Source organism: Pristiophorus japonicus, chromosome 12 (genome assembly GCF_044704955.1).
Source record: "Pristiophorus japonicus isolate sPriJap1 chromosome 12, sPriJap1.hap1, whole genome shotgun sequence".
NCBI classification, from domain to species: Eukaryota; Metazoa; Chordata; class Chondrichthyes; family Pristiophoridae; genus Pristiophorus; species Pristiophorus japonicus.
Window position 1 is genome coordinate 167,374,915 of NC_091988.1, and position 18,925 is coordinate 167,393,839.

Here is an 18,925-nt window from a genome sequence, read left to right on the forward strand (position 1 = left end):
AGTTAGAACAGTTTCACTTTGGAACAGAATTTTTTTTTCCAAAAGGGGGCGTGTCCGGCCACTTACGCCTGATTTCAAAGTTTCGTGAGTGAAAACTTACTCCAAACTAACTGAGAATGGAGTGAGTGAAGATGTTTGTACGCTCGAAAAAACCTTGTCTACACTTTAGAAAATCAGGCGTAGGTTACAAATTAGGCGTAGGGAACGAGGTGGGGGGGGAGGGGGGGGGGGAAGGGAAGTCATTAAATTCTACAATCAATCCTTAGTTATACTTATACAAATATTATACAAATAAATCCAACCTGAATAAAAATTTATAAGCAAAGATTAAATAAACCATGTTCCTACCTGTGTGAAAGTGCTTCAGGCAGGCCTTTCATGTTGGAGACAGGCAGCGGTGTGGTGTCAGTGTCTCGACGGCAGCGGCAGCAAGCTTCGAGCTGAGCTGCAGTGCTTGAGGCAGGCCTTCATTCTCTTCGTGGCTGGCCGCGAAGAAGCGGCACCGGACGGACCCGAGGCCATTCGGCCATGAGATATCAGCGGCGTCAGTGGCTGGCCGGCAGCCGAAGAATCAGCGGACCGATGTGAGGCCATTCGGCCATGAGATAGCAGCGGCGTCAGTGGCTGGCTGGCAGCCGAAGAATCAGCGGACCGATGTGAGGCCATTCGGCCATGAGATAGCAGCGGCGTCAGTGGTTGGCCGGCAGCCGAAGAATCAACGCAGGACACACGCAGCTCATTAAGGTTCTTGAGGCCATTCGGCCACGCTTTAGGGGCGGCGTCAGTGGCTGGCCGGCAGCCAAAGATACAGCAGCAGCCTTCGAGCTGTGAGGGGGACTGAAGCCAGTTGGACAGGGAGAGGCAGCCACATCGACAGTTTTATATTTAAATTTGCAGAATGGGTGCTGCATTGTCAACACCACATATTATTGCAAAGTTGAATTGGCACTCTTATTTCTCCAAACACACAGTCCTTAATTTGCATGCACCAATGCAGCACCGGTTCTGCAAGTTTAGCAGTGAAAAGCTGAACTCACTGATTTCAGCAGGTGATTTATTCAGCAGTGCTGCTAAAAGCACTCCCTCACACACAGAAATATCAAAAAAAATTAAATTACAAGCCTTTGCAGGGGTCCAAGAAACAAATCTTCACTTTTTCTGCAGTATTTTTAAAAATGGCCAAGTGCCAATGTTTGTTTGAGACTGCGCGTGCGCGCACGCTCCAACGCGCACGCGCAGGGTTGCCGGCACCACGAAGGCTAATTTAAATTGTACCAGCCCCCTGCTGCTTAGAAAATCGGCGCGAGTGTTAGGCTCCGCCCCCTGCTGCGAAGAGCGCGCTGCGCCAAGCAGACATCGAGCTCCAAGGAGCTCGAGAATATCGGATTTTCTTTTAGGCGCAGTTTTCGGCGCGAAAAACAGGCGCCCAGCTCGGAGGTGCGCCGTTTTCGCCGCGGCACGAAACTTGGGGCCATAGTTTTTAAATTTACATGGTGAAAATGCATCATCTTTTAAACTTGTTTATTATACCATATGGCCAAAATCAAATGGATATATTGATCCTAAGTATTAGAAGCAGGAACAAGCCACATGGCGCCTTGAGCCAGCTCCGCCATTCAATAGGATCATGGCTGATCTTCAATCTCAACTCCACTTTCTGGCCCGATCCTCATATCCATTGATTCCCCTCGAGTCCAAAACTTCAGCTACCTCAGCCTTTAATATACTCAACGATTGAGCATTCACACCACTTTGGGGTCGAGAATTCCAAAGATTGACAACCAGAGTGAAGAAATTCCTCCTCATCTCAGTCTTAAATGGCCAACCTCTGATCCAGAGACTATGCCCCCTAGTCCTAGACTCTCCAGCCAGAGGAAACGATCTCTCAGCATCTACCCGGTCAGTCCCCCTCAGAATCTTACATGTTGCAGTGAGATCATATCCCATTCTTTGAAACTCCATACATTATAGGCCCAATCTACGCCATCTCTCTTCAGAGGGCAACCCTCATCCAAGGAATCAATGTAGTGAACCTTCCCTTACACTTCATTTGGCAAGTATACCCTTCCTCAGACATGGAGACCAAAACTGTGCACAGTACTCCAGGTATGGTCTCACCAAAGCCCTGTACAATTGCAGCAAGATTTTTAACCCCTTTGCAATAAAGGCCACCATGCCATTTGCCTTCCTAATTGCTTGCTGTACCTGCATACTAGCTTTGTGTTTCCTGTTCGAGGATACCTAAATCTCTGAACACCAAAATTTAATAGTTATTCACCATTTTTAAAAAAGTGCTTTTACCTATTCTTCCTACCAAAGTGAATAACCTCACATTGCCCTACATTATAATCCACCTGCCACCTTAGTGCCCACCCACTTAACCTGTCTATATCCCTCTGCATGCTCTTTGCATCCTCCTTACAGCTTACTTTCCCACCTAGTTTTGTATTGTCAGCAAACTTGAATACATTACACTCCGTCCCTTCATCCAAATTACTATAAAATGTAAATAGCCGAGGCCCTAGCACGGATCCTTGTGGCACCCCACTAGTTCCAGCCTGCCAACCTGAAAATGACCCATTTATACCTGGTTTTCTGTCCGTTAACCAATCCTCCATCCATGCTAATATAGAACCCACAATCCTATGAGCCCATATCCTGCCTAACAACCTTTGTAGCACGTTATCGCATGCCTTTTGGAAATCCAAATATACAACATACACTGATTCCCCTTTATTTACCCTGCTGTTATATCCTGAAAAAAACTCAAATAAATTTGTTACACAATCTTCCTTTCATAACATGTTGACTCTGCCGAATCAAGTTATGATTTTCTAAATGCCCGATTACCACTTCCTTAACAATGGATTCCAGCATTTTTCCAACAACTGGTGTCAGGCTAACTGGCCTGTACTTCCATTTTTTTTCTCTCCCATGTTTGTACCCCCAAAAAATCACTTCCATTTTATGCAATTTGAAACGTTTGCACTCAATTTTTGTTGACCGAGTGCTCAGATTAATTGATTCTATTTTTATGGTGTCACATGCTGATTAACCTTGGATTGGTGATGATTGGACTAAGAGCGCATCCAATTGAACGTGACTTTATAAAGCTCAGAACGAGGAACAAGCGAAAATATTCTTCAATTGTGCAGCCTTCACACTCCAAGCTGATGAGCTAACCATGGTCAAACATTTGGACAGATTTCAACAAACTAAGTTAATAGTCAAATAAATTTGACTAATTTAGGTTTTTTTTTTAAATTACACTTTTCAATCAGCTGGCACCAATCAAACATTCCCACAGCAAATGTTTGCATGTTGGGATGTGAGCTGGCCATAAATACTAAATTCCAGGTTCATGCATAGGAGGTACATCCTTGAAATGTGTGTCGTTTTTAAACACTGGAGGAAGCAACAATTGGGGGACAGACTCTGGAAGATAAAAGCAGGTCTTCCTGGATGCCAGCCTTAGCAAATCTGACTGGGTCTCATGCAGCCAACAGCAACCCCAATCACCCATCACTTCTCATGCAACCAACAGCAATCCTAGTCACCCATCAACTCACTGACATCAAAATAAAACAGCTGGTGACATCCAATGATGCACAGGAATATGTTTGATACTTGTTCAGGTGGAGCACAGGATGGAACTTATTTTCTGCACTAGCTTTGCTGCTCCAAGACAAATAAGAAAAGTAAACTTTAAAATTTGAAGTTGTTAGCATTGAACATACAAAATTCAACAGTCCCTGAATGCTGCTGATGGTAATTGTGTGAATACTACACAGACCAGGAGTAACAATGGTTAGACACTGATTTGTACTTTTCATTATGTATGCCAGAATATAGTAGGACTTCATGCTGAAAACAGATGAAAGGTTTGAAAAGCAAAAGAAAAAGGATGGAAGAGGAGACAATAAGAGACAAGATTTTGAGACCATACTAAATGGCGCGCATCATCTGTGTGAAGAAAAATAACTTGTCTAGAAGATAACAGGAAAGTTAGCAGCACCTCATTAGAAAGTGGTGAAAATATAGGTCACAAATTGCATCATCAATAATCCAAGTCTTGGCAGAGTTGTCCTGAATGCATGGGCCTTTTGCCAACTACAAGAGTCCAGGTAGAGTTCATGGCTGCACGAACAGGATCTGATTGAGGATAATTAAATACCCAATACAACTGGGCCATTTTACAGAACAGTATAAAAAATTTAAAAAGGAAATAAAGCTGAAAATACACTAGATATTTGCATATCTGTGAAGAGAAAAGACAAGTTAAAGTTTCAGGTGTATACGTTTCCTCAGAGTTGAGGAAGGGTTACACACAAAATGGCGACTTATCTTTCTTTTTACACACATTGGCTGAGCTGCTGTGCATTTCAAGCACTTTTCAGAACATCTGGATCCAGGCAAACCGTTCTGTTGGTGATGCTTGGCACTGCATCGTTACAAAACCAAGTGCCAATGTCAAGGAGGTCAACGGCTAATCGATACCAGCAAGCAATTAAATGCACTGAATCAATATTGATCCTAGTAATGCTTTTGACTTGGACAACAAGATCCTAAATAAAACTGAACTTTTGGGGTAGTTCAGAAACAGATGAAATCACGTTCCTCTAGAAGGTCAAAATCGCTTCTTTCCAGTTAACCTCACTGCCATTCATAAACAACGGCAACTATTTTTTTCAACACCGCTTTTTTTTTTGCTTTGTATTCTCTAAATTTGGATTCAACAACTGCTATACCTGTACAAACAAAATATCACCACAGTATTTTGCGTGAGCAATCATCGATACTGGTTTGAGTCAATTTAAATTTCAAAAATACTGCCTAAAATAACTCAAGTTTTAAACACAGCTCCAGAATTACATCGTAAAAACATGACCTTTATTGCAGTTAATCTCCAGATCACATTCTCCAGTCTGATATCTGGCTGTGGTTTGAGTCACACCCATGTAACTGACAGAGCACCAACAGTAATGCAAATGCAATAACCACTGCAAGCTCCTGTTATTACTGAGACTGTCTAGCACCCTCAGATTTTGCAGAAAAGTAAACCTCCAATAAGATCACTACAATTTGTTTAACTGGAGTTTGAGTTTAATCACAATAGTCTAGAGAGGGGGCCAGGGGTGGGGGGGGGGAGAGGAGAGAGAGAGAGAGAGAGAGAGAGAGAGAGAGAGAGAGAATATATTCAGGGTGTGGGTTATCCTCCAAGGGGACCAATTAGCAATACTTCATGTGATAATGGAGAGCCAGAGAAATGGCTGCCATTCAGATAGTACAAATAAAATTAGGGCCCTGGTGAGACTGCAACTGGGTATTGGGTACAGTTTTGGTCTCCTGACCTAAAAAAGGATATACTTGGCATAGAGGGAGTGCAATAAGACGGATTCCTGGGATGGGGATTGTCCACTGAGGACAGATTGAGCAGACTCATCCTATATTCTCTAGAGTTTAGAAGATTGAGGTGATCTCATTGAAACATACAAAATTCTTATAGGGCTTGACAGGGTAGATGCAGGGAGGATGTTTTCCTTGGCTGGGGACTCTAGAACCAGGGGTCACAGTCTCAGGATTAGGGGTTGCCCATTTAAGACTGAGGAGAAGAAACTTCTTCACCTGGAGGGTGGTGAATCTTTGGAATTCTCTACCCCAGAGGGCTATGGAGGCTTAGTCTTCGAGTATATTCGAAACAGAGATTGATAGAATTTTGGATTTTAAGGGCACCTGCGTCCTCCTCCGGACCCCGCCCCAAATGGGGTCTCTCTCTGCCAATGTGGGCAATTGAGGTGTGTGTGTGTGTGTGTGTGTGTGTGTGTGTGTGTGTGTGTGTGTGTGCGCATGCGTGCGTGCGTGGATCCTCTTGCCATTGGACCAAAACGTTGCTCTGTCAAGTCCGTGTGGTGGCTGGTGTGCAATGGCCACCCCACATTAAAAGAATTCACGCACAGGCATCTTCCACCCTTTAAATATGAAGTTTGGAACCTGGCCCGCATTGGTCTCATCAGTCACCGTGGAACTCATTTTGTTGTGGAAGCAAGTCATCCTCGACTCCTATGGGGCACTGCCTAAGCAGACAACAACAAATAAATGCATGCATATATTCAAGGTGGAGATAGACAGATTGAGTGATGAGGGAGTGAAGGATTGTGGAGAGCGGGCAGGGAAGTGGAGCTGAGCCCAGGGTCAGATCACCCATGATCTTATTGAATGGCAGAGCAGGCTTGAGGGACCAGATGGCCGACTCCTGCTCCTATTTCTTATGTTCTTATGAACTGTACATCTTTTTTGGGGACTTACACAGAAGAGATTTTTGGTTCAAGCTACAATACATTTTTGCTTTCAAGTTGGATTCAGAATTCTTAAGATTAATTCCAAAAGGTCCGGGATCATTATTTTAAATTGGGACAGAAGGACCAGGTATGTCAACAAACTCTCATGAAAGGAATTGGAAGAGCCATCAAGACAGTCATCCTCATCAGTTTCAGATATTAGACATGTTAACAAATTGCAGTGCATATTCACATGGTCTGCCTGCATGTATATGACTGCAACGGAGTTAATGGTTGGCTGGCAGGAACCCACTCCTGTAAAGGGATAGCCAGTTTGAATGGCAGTTCAACCAGCCAAACCCTGAACAGAGAGCTGGAGAGGGTCCCAAGTCAAGTTTTTGCCTTCCCGTACAGCCAAGAAATAGTCTGCAGACAGTCTTTGAGATACGTTAAGGAAGTCGACCAGTTTCAGGTGCGAAGACGGTCTTCTACTGTGTGGCATGCTTTATTTTCTTCATTAAAAGGAGCATGACAATATAAGTTCAAACTCTTTAATTGGTACTCCATTCAACTGGGTATGATTTGGTGGCCATTACAGAAACATGGTTGCAGGGTGGCCAAGACTGGGAATTAAACATACAGGGGTATCTGACGATTCGGAAAGATAGACAAGAAGGGAAAGGAGGTGGGGTAGCTCGGTCAATAAAGGATGATATCAGGGCAGTTGTGAAAGACGATATTGGCTCGAATGAACAAAATGTTGAATCATTGTGGGTGGAGATTAGAGATAGTAAGGGGAAAAAGTCACGGTGGGCGTAGTTTATAGGCCTCCAAATAATAACTTCACGGTGGGGCGGGCAATAATCAAGGGAATAATGGAGGCATGTGAAAAAGGAACGGCAGTTGTCATGGGGGATTTTAACCTACATATCGATTGGTCAAATCAAATCGCACGGGGTAGTCTGGAGGAGAAATTCATAGAATGCATACGGGATTGTTTCTTAGAACAGTATGTTACAGAACCTACAAGGGAGCAAGCTATCTTAGATCTGGTCCTGTGTAATGAGACAGGAAAAATAAACGATCTCCTAGTAAAAGATCCTCTCAGAATGAGTAATCACAGTATGGTTGAATTTGTAATACAGATTGAGGATGAGGAAGTTGTGTCAGAAACGAGCGTACTATGCTTAAACAAAGGGGACTACAGTGGGATGAGGGCAGAGTTGGCTAAAGTAGACTGAAACACAGACTAAACGGTGGCACAACTGAGGAACAGTGGAGGACTTTTAAGGAGCTCTTTCATAGTGCGCAACAAAAATATATTCCAGTGAAAAAGAAGGGCGGTAAGAGAAGGGGTAACCAGCCGTGAATGACCAAGGAAATAAAGGAGAGTATCAAATTAAAGACGAATGCGTATAAGGTGGCCAAGGTTAGTGGGAAACTAGAAGATTGGGAAAATTTTAAACAACAGCAAAGAATGACTAAAAAAGCAATAAAGAAAGGAAAGATAGATTACGAAGGTAAACTTGCGCAAAACATAAAAACAGATAGTAAAAGCTTTTACAGATATATAAAACGGAAAAGAGCGACTAAAGTAAATGTTGGTCCCTTAGAAGATGAGAAGGGGGATTTAATAAAGGGAAATGTGGAAATGGCTGAGACCTTAAACAATTATTTTGCTTTGGCCTTCACAGTGGAAGACACAAAAACCATGCCAAAAATTGCTGGTCACAGGAATGTGGGAAGAGAGGACCTTGAGATAATCACTATCACTAGGGGGGTAGTGCTGGACAGGCTAATGGGATTCAAGGTAGACAAGTCCCCTGGTCCTGATGAAATGCATCCCAGGGTATTAAAAAAAGAGATGGCGGAAGTTATAGTAGATGCATTCGTTATAATCTACCAAAATTCTCTGGACTCTGGGGAGGTACCATCGGATTGGAAAGCAGCTAATGTAACGCCTCTGTTTAAAAAAGGGGGCAGACAAAAGGCAGGTAACTATAGGCCGGTTAGTTTAACATCTGTAATGGGGAAAATGCTTGAAACTGTCATTAAGGAAGAAATAGCGGGACATCTAGATAGGAATAGTGCAATCAAGCAGACACAGCATGGATTCATGAAGGGGAAATCATGTTTAACTAATTTACTGGAATTCTTTGAAGATATAACGAGCATGGTGGATAGAGGTGTACCGATGGATGTGGTGTATTTAGATTTCCAAAAGGCATTCGATAAGGTGCCACACACAAAAGGTTACTGCAGAAGATAGAGGTACGCGGAGTCAGAGGAAATGTATTAGCATGGAGAGAGAATTGGCTGGCGACCAGAAAGCAGAGAGTCAGGATAAATGGGTCCTTTTCGGGTTGGAAATCGGTGGTTAGTGGTGTGCCACAGGGATCGGTGCTGGGACCACAACTGTTTACAATATACATAGATGGCCTGGAAGAGGGGACAGAGTGTAGTGTAACAAAATTTGCAGATGACACAAAGATTAGTGGGAAAGCGGGTTGTGTAGAGGACACAGAGAGGCTGCAAAGAGATTTGGATAGGTTAAGCGAATGGGCTAAGGTTTGGCAGATGAAATACAATGTCAGAAAGTGTGAGGTCATCCACCTTGGGGAAAAAAAAAAAACAGTAAAAGGGAATATTATTTGAATGGGGAGAAATTACAACATGCTGAGGTGCAGAGGGACCTGGGGGTCCTTGTGCATGAATCCCAAAAAGTTAGTTTGCAGGTGCAGCAGGTAATCAGGAAGGCGAATGGAATGTTGGCCTTCATTGTGAGAGGGATGGAGTACAAAAGCAGGGAGGTTCTGCTGCAACTGTACAGGGTATTGGTGAGGCCGCACCGGAGTACTGCATGCAGTTTTGGTCACCTTACTTAAGAAAGGATATACTTACTTTGGAGGGGGTACAGAGACGATTCACTAGGCTGATTCCGGAGATGAGGGGGTTACCTTATGATGATAGATTGAGTAGACTGGGTCTTTACTCGTTGGAGTTCAGAAGGATGAGGGGTGATCTTATAGAAACATTTAAAATAATGAAAGGGATAGACAAGATAGAGGCAGAGAGGTTGTTTCCACTGGTAGGGGAGACTAGAACGAGGGAGCACAGCCTCAAAATATGGGGGAGCCAATTTTAAAACCGAGTTGGGAGAAGAAATTCCTTCTCAGAGGGTTGTGAATCTGTGGAATTCTCTGCCCAAGGAAGCAGTTGAGGCTAGCTCATTGAATGTATTCAAGTCACAGATAGATAGATTTTTAACCAATAAGGGAATTAAGGGTTATGGGGAGCGGGCGGGTAAGTGGAGCTGAGTCCACGGCCAGATCAGCCATGATCTTGTTGAATGGCAGAGCAGGCTCGAGGGGCTAGATGGCCTACTCCTGTTCCTAATTCTTATGTTCTTATATTCATTTCTAATTGGCCTAATTTCAAAAAACAGTCTCTGTCAGGCCATCTTTTGGAAGATATGAAAAACATACTAGGCGGGTGTGAGACACGTGCAAGTTCACGTAACAGGGAGTTTCATTTGTTACATCAAGTGAAGCTTTGAAATTCTTTTTAACAAACTTAAAAAAGGGACAGGCCAGGTTCACAACTAAACATACTCTCCCTGTGTTTGCGGTCGGTATGACAACGTACTCATAGTACCTAGTCATACCAGCTTTGAAATTGTCCACACGTTCGGGCGCAGGCAACAAATCCCAAACTTGTGATCTGTCAAGTTCCAAATAAACAGATGATCTGCTGCGACTTTCAATTCCTCACTGAAATTGAAAATGTTGGGCTAATTGCCCACCTACTGCACATCAATTGTGCTGCAAAATTTTACAGCTGGAGCAAACAGGTGCAGGAGCAATTAAGACTCCTCCTTTCCAAGATAAATGACTTCCACATTTTGAGACGCAAGTGGATGTCTAAGGCATGTTATAATTGACAGCAGGGCTGGTCATTCATGGACCATCCAGGACAAGCTCTATCCTCTCAAATAGAAAAAGATAGGATGACAATAACCAACTGTGTACCCCCCTCCCCGCCACTCCCTTAACTCAATGGTCATTCCTCAGAGAGACCTGTAACAAACAATAACGTAATGCTCCTAAATATAATTCGGTGCTGACCTCCATTATTCTCATCAGCCTTTGTTCCAGTCTCACCCCAGGAACACTTCCAAGAACATTTTGGGCCAGAGACACTGTCGCGGAGAGTCGTCAGAAAATGCAAAATCCACCCAGCTCCATGCCCTGCTTCAACTCTGGCCTTGTAACGCACTCCGTATGCTCGCTAACCAGTTAACAAGAAGAGCCAGGTTCGACGTGTCAGGCTTGTCAAACCAAACTTAAGTGCAATATAAAAGTATAATATTATGAAAACATAAGCACCCTGTTAATGACAAATATGGCATTGAATAGGGTGAATGACATCACAATGCACAAAAATCAACTTTAACCACTCAAACAATTCTCTTGTCCTTTTCATGGATTACATTTACCCTTCATAAGTTAGTTACATCGAGCTGCTCAGACCAATTTGTAGCTTCTGCGGTATTTTGACTGCAAATTTAACATGTTATTCATCCACAGCATTTCACAGAGCACCTCATTGTCTTCTGACCATCAACTTGCCAAATTACTAGTTAATAAACATCTCTACTATCCATATAGTGGGCTCCTCAGTCATTGAGTATATTCAAGACAGAGATTCATAGATTTTTTGATATTATGGGAATCAAGCGATATGGGGATAGTGCAGGAAAGTGGAGTTGAGGTAGGAGATCAGCCATGATCTTATTGAATGGCGGAGCAGGCTCAATGGGCCGCATGCCTAACTCCTGCTCCTATTTATGTTCTTGTGTTATTAGCTGCGATCATTTAACAAACTGAACCAAGTCCGAGGGGCAGATCTATTAGAAAAATCTGGGAAATTTAAAATGCTCAAAACTTCTGTAGCTCAATCTGGGAACACCCGAAAACACCTTAATTGGCTAGTCAAGGATGCAGGCCTAAATGCTGTCAATCATTTAAGGTCACTCAAGCCTTCATTAGCCAAGAATTCCTCACCCTGGATTGGGAATCCTCTGCAAGCAAATACCTCATTATAGGATAAATGGGTGTTATACTAGCTGCTATCAACAAACCACTGGTGAGCGAGTCACAAGTTTTGTTTACAATAGTCATTCAGCAGTCTTTGACCGAAGACCATCTCTTTTCCCAGCAGAAAGAGGGTTAAGTGAGGATAAACTATTCTTTGCAGGGACATGAACTATATAATTAAATTAGACAAATCTTCATTCCTACAATTAAGGCTGTTTTTAAATTAACTTTTTCAAAGGCTCAAACACAAATCAAAGTACCGAGGAAAATTGCTTCCGACAATTTAATGCAGTTTTTAAAAACTGAAAAAACATAAACTTAGAAAATATAATGCCAATTGGAAAGGACATTACCAGCTCACATTTAAAAAAAAATCATATTCCCAAAATATGTCTTCTGCAGTGACTTGCGAATATATAGCAACTTGAATGAGGAGGGTTGGGGGTGGAAAAAAAAAAATCATACCATGAGCAGGAGTTTGGGATGGCAGTGAAGGGAGGTGACCAAAGGCTTTGAGGGAACTTTTGAAAGCAGAGAGATGTGGCAGAGTTTCGGGATATGATGACTGAATGACGTACCACCAATGGGTTAAGGGAGGAGGAGATAGAAGGCCAGAGTCAGAAGGGCAGGGCAATCGAAAAGAGAGTTCAAAGACAGTTGCAGATGCAGAACAAGGCGAAGTGATGAGAAATTATTTTCAAAGAATGAAGTTTGGGAAGAAGTAGCCAGTGGGTTCAAGGAGAATAGGGAATATAGATGAGTAATCGAAATGAGTTAATTATCGACAAATTGCAGAATTACATTTAGCCATTTTTGGCCATTTCTCCACAGCAAATATTTGGCAATGTTGCTTTAGTGTATTCACACAAGACAAAATTGTGTAAAATGCTAATGAACTTCCCCAGAGACAAAATCAATTCATTAGCCTCTCTCTAATTGATAAATCAAACAACTTAACGGTTTGTTCTGGCCTCATTGCACTTGGGTGTAAACAGTCTACCGACAGAGATTGAAGCAGCACACTTGCTGGTACATGCGAAAGACAAAATGTCTCGTTCATTTGCCAAGGGGACACATTGTTACATCCCTGGGTTCTGCCATCACACAAGTAAATAGTTTAAAAAAACACAACTCATTCTCGGAATGTGGACGTCGCTGGCATTTATTACCAATTCATCTTTTGATACAACAGAGTGGTTTGTTAGGCCAGTTCAGAGGGCAGTTAAGTGCCAACCACACACACGTGACTGGAGTCACATACAGGCCGACCAAGTGTGGTAGCTTTCCTTCCCTAAAAAGGAAATAAGCGAATCAGTTGGGTTTTTACAACAGTGTGAGTTTCATCTTCAGATACCAGATTTTATTAAATTACCAGATTTTATTTATTTATTTAACCAAAATCAAATTATCAAACTGCCATGGTGGGATTTGAATTCACTTCCTCTGGGTGATTAGTCCAGGCCTGTAGATTACTAGTCCAGTAACATAATCATTACATGTGGACAGTGAGAGTCAATAAGGTACATGAACACAAGAACCCAAGAAATACGAACAGGAGTAGGCCATACGGCCCCACAATTCTGCTCCGCCATGTGATACAGTTACAAAACAAAAACAGCAACACTGAAACCAAGAATGAATCTATGATAGATTGGTATTTGTCAGAGTCTCTAGAAGATGAAACCTCAGAAACTAGCGAAAAACATGCAAGAGGGTTTTGGGAGCAGCGGAAGATTGCCAATTATTAGTTTCAGCCTCAGTGAAGAGAAAGACCGAGAATTTGGGATTAAAATGCTAAGTTTCTGCAAGAAGCCCAAGAGAATCACTTCTGTCTTGCCAATTTAGAGTTGGAAGAAATCCCAACTTGATGGCAAACAGCAGCAACATTTGTGGAGTCAAAGGTCGTGGTGGAAAGGTAAACCTAGTGTCACTGACATACATATGGAACTTGATGCCATTCTGGTGGATAACGTCATCAAGAAGCTGCATGCAGAATAGGAAACGACAAAGGAGGCCACACCAGCAACCATACAGCTTGGGAGATTAACTATAACAGGGAACAACAACAATAGTGGACCAGAGAAAATGGAGAAGCAGGAAGAGAATGGAGTGGTCAACCAAACTGAAACCAAGGAGAGCCAATGCACATGATCACATAAAATATCATTGAAGACTTTGGGCAGGGCAGTCTCTGCAGGTGGCATAGAAATCAGAGTGAAGGCGATTCAAACAGCAAGTGTTGGGAGGTGGGATGAAGTGGATTGCAAAGATGCATTTTAGAATCTTAGGGCCCAAGTTTCGGCCTCAGTTGCTCCTGATTTTTTGGAGCAACTGGTGTAGAACGGGAGTATCTTAGAAATTCAAATTCTCGGCATTTAGTTTGCCCCAGTTCTAGTCAGTTAGAACAGTTTCACTTTGGAACAGAATTTTTTTTCCCAAAAGGGGGCGTGTCCGGCCACTTACGCCTGTTTTCAAAGTTTCGGCAGTGAAAACTTACTCCAAACTAACTTAGAATGGAGTAAGTGAAGGTTTTTGTACGTTCGAAAAAACCTTGTCTACACTTTAGAAAATCAGGCGTAGGTTACAAATCAGGCATAGGGAATGGGGGGGGGGTGGGGGGGGTGTTTAAAGGGAAGTTTACAAACATTAAACACTTCAGTTTTACAAATAAAGAGCCATCATCAATAATAAATGATAAAACATCAATAAATCAACCAATAAATCAATTTAAAAAAATTAAGAATTTTTTTTTAAATCAATAATTAAAAAAATTTCTACTTACCGACTGCAGCACCGGGAGCCCTCTAACAGCGTGCTGGGATCCCCCCCAGTGTGTCTATCTCTCTGTCTGTGTGTGTCTCTCACTCTCTGTCTGTCAGTGTCTGTGTTTTTGACAGCGAGGGGAGGGAGGGAAGGAGAGGGTGGAGAAGGGGAAGGGAAGGAAAGAAAAGGAGGGGGGGGAAAAGGAGGGGGGGAGAAAAGGAAGGGGGGGGGAGAAAAGGAAGGGGGGGGGAGAAAAGGAAGGGGGGGGAGAAAAGGAAGGGGGGGGGAGAAAAGGAAGGGGGGGGAGAAAAGGAAGGGGGGGGGAGAAAAGGAAGGGGGGGGGGAGAAAAGGAAGGGGGGGGGAGAAAAGGAAGGGGGGAGAAGGGGAGGGGGGAGGGGGAGGGAGGCTGAATGGGCCGGGCCCAAGACTTCAAGCAGGGCCCGTCCCCAGCACCAGATTTACAGGTAGATGGCGTTGGGTCGGGTCGGGTCCGGGGTTGGGTTGGTTCGGGGAGGGAGCGCGGGTCGGGTCGGGTAGGGGGGAGGGAGGTCAGGTTGGGTCGGGTCCGGGTGGGGGGGGCGGGTGGGGAAAGCGCGGGTCGGGTCCAGTCTGGTCTGGGGGGGGGGGGGGGGGAAGAGTGGGAGTTGGGTCGGGGTCAGGTCCGGTCTGGGGGCGCGGGCGTCGAGTTGGGTCAGGAGGAAGCAGGAGGTGGGAGGCAGCCTTATGCATGCAGCCCCAGTGAGCTCATTCGGCCAGGGCTAGGGGCTGCGTGCTTTGGGCTCCTCCCACAGAGTTTTGGGCGCCTGGAGCTACTGCACATGCACACCCACTGTAGCGCGCATGTGCAGAGGTCCCGGCACTGTTTTCAGCGCAGGGACCTGGCTCCGCCCCCACATCTCATGCTGCGCCCCTCCCGACTCCAGAGGACCTGCAGGGAGCCGGAGAATCTGTAAGTTTTTTTTAAGGTGCACTTTCTGGCGCGAAAAACAGGCGTCCAGGTCCGGGCTGCGTCCCGAAACTTGGGCCCTTAGAAACGAAGATTAAGTTAGAGAGCACAAGGGGTTACGCAACTAAGTACTAACAGAGCATTTCCAGTATGGCGAAACTTCTGCAAGGCCCCAAGATGCCTCTCTGACCCTGGCTGTATTTCTGATCATTCACAAACAGAAGGTGGGCTGGGGAGTTGTGCTAGATTGGGGAAGTAAGAAGAAAGCCACAAAGCTGAACCTAAAAAAAATATATCGTGCTGTTGTTAGAACCTCTGCACAGCCACCAGCACAGACCCCTGGACAATTCTGCCTCCGGAGCCCGCTCCAATGACCTTTAAACACGTGACAAGGGGCCTAACAAACGGCTCCAGTGTTCGATCAAGATGAACAACAGAAGCCATATTTCCCTCACTTCAATTAAATTTTTATGTGCCTGCCCTCTATAGGCAGGTGCAGTTGAAGCTGCCAGATCTGGTCAGCAGAAAATTGTTAGGGGGAGAGGTGGGAGGGGGGCTGCGGGGAGCAAAGAAAATCTAGACCGAATTCTTTGCATTTCATCCAGTTGGATAGGCTGTTCAATTCTGCCTCAGTCCACCAGCTACATCCACACAAGCTGACTAACACCTACCAGTCACAGAAAGGCTTATTTTAATTGTATGGTTACAATTTCCCTTCCTTAAATCGGAACACTTCCCCCTTTCATGTTTCACCTCAAGCACAAACAAAGGGATATCATTAATAATTGGATCTATTGATCTGAAATGCTGAGTAAACCAAGTGTGTGCATAGAAAAAAACATTCATCCATACAAGACAGCAGTTGCCAGTGCGTGGCATCTGGATAGGTAGAAATTAGTAGGGCGGATACCACTTATTCTTGCATACTTTCAAAGCCAAATGCACAAGCGGCCAGGAAATTATGTAGCCCACGCAGTCTCTCACATAAATAGCTGCCAGGAATTTTAAGCTTCTGCAGTACGATAAATTCATCCTCTAGAACTATTCATCCTCCAGAGCAGTTGCATTTAAATGGAACAAATTATAGATGATGTGTTCAAAAATCCAACTTAATTCCTACTGTCAAGTAAAACTACCACTTCAACCTCGACCCACAGAATGTCTTGCCAAAATATTCACTGTTTACAATAACTGCAAGTACAGCACAGAAGTGCACAACACATTGATCTTCAAACGGTTTGCAAATATGGTGCCGACAGTTATCAATAAAGCAGCTACCTTAGATTTTCATCAGTTTATTGACTCCTGAAGGCAGCTGCTGGATCATTTGAGTTTTAGAATGATTACCAAGACAATATAAATTCATTACAGTCTTGGCTTTCAAGAGTCACCTCAAAGCCTTTGGTCACCTCCCTGAACTGCCAGCCCAATGATTTTAATTCCTTTGCAAATGATACTGGAGCTCAGTGGTTAAAGAAAAAGCACAATATAAAAGCATTATTTTATTTTAAGAATATTCTTAACATCCAAAATTACTGCAAAAAGCACAACAAAATTACAAGTGACCAAGATGGTTCCACAAACTCGAACAGCAATATTAAATCTCCACTATCTTTTTTCAAAACTTAGAGAAATCCAAACATGACTCACTTGGGATGTTGCTGTTGAGATGCTGCAGTTTGTTCCCTTAAGACAACAATATAGAGCAAGCTCAAGATAAATTGCAGCTTTTGAATGCACAAGGCCAGAAAGCTGTTTTGACTTATCGGGTCAACAACTGGAATAGTAGTATACAACAGCAAGTGTGTTTACCAAGCTATTTCTTGCATTGGTCTGCCATTTGACCAACTGAGTATATTTTCATAGTGGAAAAGGGTTTTCTTTCCAGCCACTGCATTGGATTTCCTTGGCTGTGTGCAGCATTGTCCATCCATAACTGACCATGTTATGTGGTAGTGAGCAAAGGACCTCGCTATAAACTAGCTCAACTAACATTTGTTTTGAAAATTCAGACTTTGAATTGAATTTATGTTTTTTTTTGGCAAGGCTAAATCCAATTTCAATTCAAAGTCTGAATTTATTCAATTTCAATCCTTATTGGTCATCCAAGTCCAATCAGAGGACTTTATTTAAGTGTGCGATGAATGTGGGTCAGAGAAAGTAGATGTAAAGTATTCACACTTTATTTACACAGTTATTTTGAGCTAGTTCATTTTGGAAAAGCCGATAATGGAAGCATCAGACTGCAGCACAAAAATGCCTCAAAGAAAGTTTGAGATGAAACACAACTACAACACAGATAGGACTTGCAGACTACTTTCCATTACTACCACATCCTGTTGGCTGACATTTCAACTGTGTTCTAAATATTTCTTCAGCATTAACCCCCAGGAAGCAGTAATTTGAACCTTCTGAAGTTCTATAAAAGATTCTTAAATAAATTGTTCCAAATGATATTGCAGTATTACAGGAATGATTAAAGTTTCATAAAGTGACTGTTTGATATTGTAACAGTTTTGTAATAGACTTGCAGTAACACGTCACCTTGAGGTTGATGAGATGGAAATCTCCCATCTACTTACTGTGTAAAATGGTTTAGTGAATCCAAGTCCACAGCATTAACTAGCATTGAATTGACAATGTTACTCAAAGCTCAAAGTCTGAGCGTGGGGGTGGACCTCATGCTGGTACAATAACGATACCAAACCACATTGTGGGGGTCAGTAGAATGAGCACTTTACAGGTAAAATTATTGATAAGTACATGTTCACACTGGGACAAGTGCTTGATTTCCAATGATGAATATATAAATTCCAGATTAAAAGTGCAACCAACCAAACTGATACTACTTTATATATCTGATATAATGAACTTCAGGTCAATTCAGTCAGTCGTACCCTCACACAGAGAGATGGTAGTGGGCTCAAGCCCCTTCCAAGACTTCAGTGCTTATACATTGTCAGTGATGCCATCATTCGGATGAGATTTTAAACCAAGGTCTTGTCTCCCTGTTCAAGTGGACGCAAAAGAACACGATTTGAAGAGGAGCAGAGAGTTTTCCCAGCATCTTGGGCAGTGTTCTTCCCACAACCAGCACCATCAAAACCAAGTGGACCAATCGTCCATCTCCCATGTTTGTTTACACAACAGTGACTGCATTTCAAAAATAATTTGTTGGATCTGAAACACTATGGGACATCTTTATGCACCCGTTACAAATTTTGAATCTGCCCAAAATATTCTCTCCAGTTAACCTCAATGGTCTATTCCATTCGTGAACCTGCAACCCTCGGTCACTTTTGCTACCCGATGTCTAGATATAGGATAGCATAACCTGAAACAATTTAACAATGAGACTGGCTTGTTGTATAAACTGCGCATAGTGATCCTCATACACATCTTCACAATCACATCTCCAATCTTCCAAAAGGCAGGCTGATAAACACTCAGATGAGACAAGACCAGATTCAAACAGTTATGCGGCTTCATTTTTCAATCAGTAAGTGAACATACAAGAGTCATATCTTATCTCGCCTTACTTCAACTTGACTTTTTTTTTTTCAAATTTGTTGTTGGGATGTGGGTGACCGGGCAAGGTACAGTCATGGTCGGTTGCGAATTGCTTGGTGATGGTGGGGATGGTGGGCTGTCTCCTTGAACCACTGCTGTTCTTCTGATGGTACTCCCCCACAGTGTTAGGATTGAACTCCAGGACCTTGATCCATTGGCAATAAGGGTACAGCGATGCACATTTATGTCATAATGGTGTGCACAATTTGGAGTCAATCTTGAAGGCAATGGTCGTCCCACAACATTACTACTCATTCCTCTGCACGACAAA

At 43.2% G+C, this 18,925-nt stretch overlaps 1 protein-coding gene across 2 annotated transcripts in view; it reads right to left on the reverse strand.

Annotated features, from left to right (window-relative positions):
- prex1 (phosphatidylinositol-3,4,5-trisphosphate-dependent Rac exchange factor 1) overlaps positions 1-18,925 on the reverse strand; it is a 230,090-nt gene that overhangs the window by 167,983 nt on the left and 43,182 nt on the right. The window lies entirely within an intron of this gene.